This window comes from Lucilia cuprina, chromosome 2 (assembly GCF_022045245.1).
Source record: "Lucilia cuprina isolate Lc7/37 chromosome 2, ASM2204524v1, whole genome shotgun sequence".
Lineage (NCBI taxonomy): Eukaryota > Metazoa > Arthropoda > Insecta > Diptera > Calliphoridae > Lucilia > Lucilia cuprina.
Genome location: NC_060950.1, coordinates 64963529 through 64966153, shown reverse-complemented (window position 1 = coordinate 64966153; position 2625 = coordinate 64963529).

The window sequence follows — 2625 nt, the reverse complement described above, 5'->3', positions numbered from 1 at the left end:
GTTCTGTTCTAGTTCTGTTCTAGTTCTGTTCTAGTTCTGTTCTAGTTCTGTTCTTGTTCCGTTCTAGTTCTGTTCTAGTTCTTTTCTAGTTCTGTTCTAGTTCTGTTCCAGTTCCAGACTATAGTCACTGATAAAGTAGTATGACTTTGTTTCTGTAATTCTGTGAATATTTTGCTACCAATGACATTCGATATATTGAGTAATGGAAATGTAATAAAAATACAACGTAAAGGTGTATTTTGGTCAAATCCAGGGAGGCACATTGTCTGCAATAATTTATGGTTGCTATATAAATAAATAAGACAACAACAATCCCGGACAAATATACAGCATCATAAACAGAGGGATCATATAGAAAAAATTTTTATAAATTACAAATATATGTAAAAATGTATATGGGAGGTAAAAAGTTGTTAAAAAAGAGGATAATAATATTTAAGAAATTCAAGAAATTTAAATGCCTACTTTTAGGCTTTTATACTTTTGTCTTTATATATGAGTATGAGTATTTCATTGAACTAGAAAATTATTAAAAAATTTGTTGCCTACTTTTAGGTGTTAAATGTTATTACATTTAAAAACTATGTGGTTTCTACAAACTAAGCTTGTTTTAGTATTTTCCCCTTAAACTGGCAACAATCAAATAACAAAACTTTATAAAGGACTTTATTAAGTTTTTAGCTACTTTTAAGCAAGAAAGTATACATACGATAATCTGTTGTCTACAACAAATACTAAACTATTAAACTAAATGAAACCTAGCACAAAGATGATATAAAGGGAAAAAAGGAAACTTTGTTAAGAAAAATATTATCTCAAGACTAAACAAAAACTCAAAGACTTATATTTTAGGAAAAAAACTAAGTTTATTCAAGTTGAAACAAAATGCTTATAGCAAGAAAAAGAACTTAATACTTTATTCATTAACTCAAGTATTTATTATTTTAGTTTCCGTTCCGCCAAAAAAAATCATAAGAAATAAAAATATATATAGTTTCGTTGGTAAAGGATTCGTGGATAAAGGATCAACCACTAAAACTAAAAAGAAATAAGTTTTTTTTTATTTTTTCTCTACATAAGAAAGGCCAAGTGTTTTAAATCAAGAGAGGGAGAGAGAGTAAGGAGAGAGTCTACAGAACAGTTTGAAATGAAATAAAAATATTTATTTCTTTTTTTCCTTAAAGTGTTGTTGACATTAAGACAATTGCTTTGTGTGTTATTTTTGGTTTGATATTTCTAAAATGTACTTACGTTTGAAGTTGTCTAGAAGTTGTAATGGTTTGTTTTTAATAAAAAATCCAAGAAAATAATTTTAAAGAAAAAATGTTAAAAATTTTAAAAGAAATTTTTAAGATTTTTAGACTTTTTTCACAATTTATTATGAGATTTTCTAACAAATAAATTTTATGTAAAGAAAAGTAATAAAATGGAGTAAAAATTTTGAGGTAATTTGCAAAATGTTCATGGCAAATGAAAACTGTGCCAGCTTTTTAACTAGAATTAATAAATTTTGCCACATTTAAGAAGATTTCTTTAAGAAATTTTTAAAATTTATAAAAAAAAAACTTTAATATTTTGAAAAATTTTTCAAATTTAAGATTTTTGTAAGATTTTTAAACAAAATTTTCAAATATTTTTATTTAAATCTTATTAATTAGTTGTTTAAACACGTTTTATGCTAAAATTTTGTTAAATTAGAGAAAAATAAAAATTTCCCTAAAAAGGGAAATTTTCTCATGTTGAGGTAATTTGCAAAATTTTGATGGCAAATGAAAGATATGGAACTCTTTATGCTATTAATACTAGATTTATTTCAGTTTTAAAGATTTTTTTTAAAGAAATTTTAAAAATTTATTGAAAAATCTTCAATTTTATGAAAAAATTTAAAATTTTTAAGTTTTTGTCGGGTTTTTTGGGAGAAAATTTCATAATATTTTTATTTAAATCTTATTAGTTAGTTGTTTAAACAAGTTTTAAGCTGAAATTTTGTCAAATTAGGTAAAAACAAAAATTTCCCTAAAAAGGGAAATTTTCTCAAGTTGAGGTATTTTGCAAAAATTTGATGGCAAACGAAAGGTGTGGAACTCTTTATACAATTAATACTAGATTTATTCAAATCTTAAAGATTTTCTTAAAGAAATTTTAAAAATTTATTGAAAAAAACTTAAATTTAATAAAAAATTTTAAATTTTAGATTTTTTCAGGTTTTTGGAGAATATTTTATTAAATTTTTACTTAAATCTTATTAATTAGTTGTTTAGATACGTTTTAAGCTAAAATTGGGAAAAAATAAAAATTTCCCTAAAAAGGGAAATTTTCTCAAGTTGAGGTAATTTTCAAAAATTTGATGGCAAATGAAAAGTATGGAACTCTTTATGCTATTAATACTAGATTTATTTCAATCTTAAAGATTTTCTTAAAGAAATTTTAAAAATTTATTGAAAAATCTTCAATTTTATGAAAAAATTTAAAATTTTTAAGTTTTTGTCGGGTTTTTTGGGAGAAAATTGCATAATACTTTTATTTAAATCTTATTAATTAGTTGATTAAACACATTTTAAGCTAAAATTTTGTTAAATTAGGTAAAAATAAAAATTTCCCTAAAAAGGGAAATTTTCTCAAGTT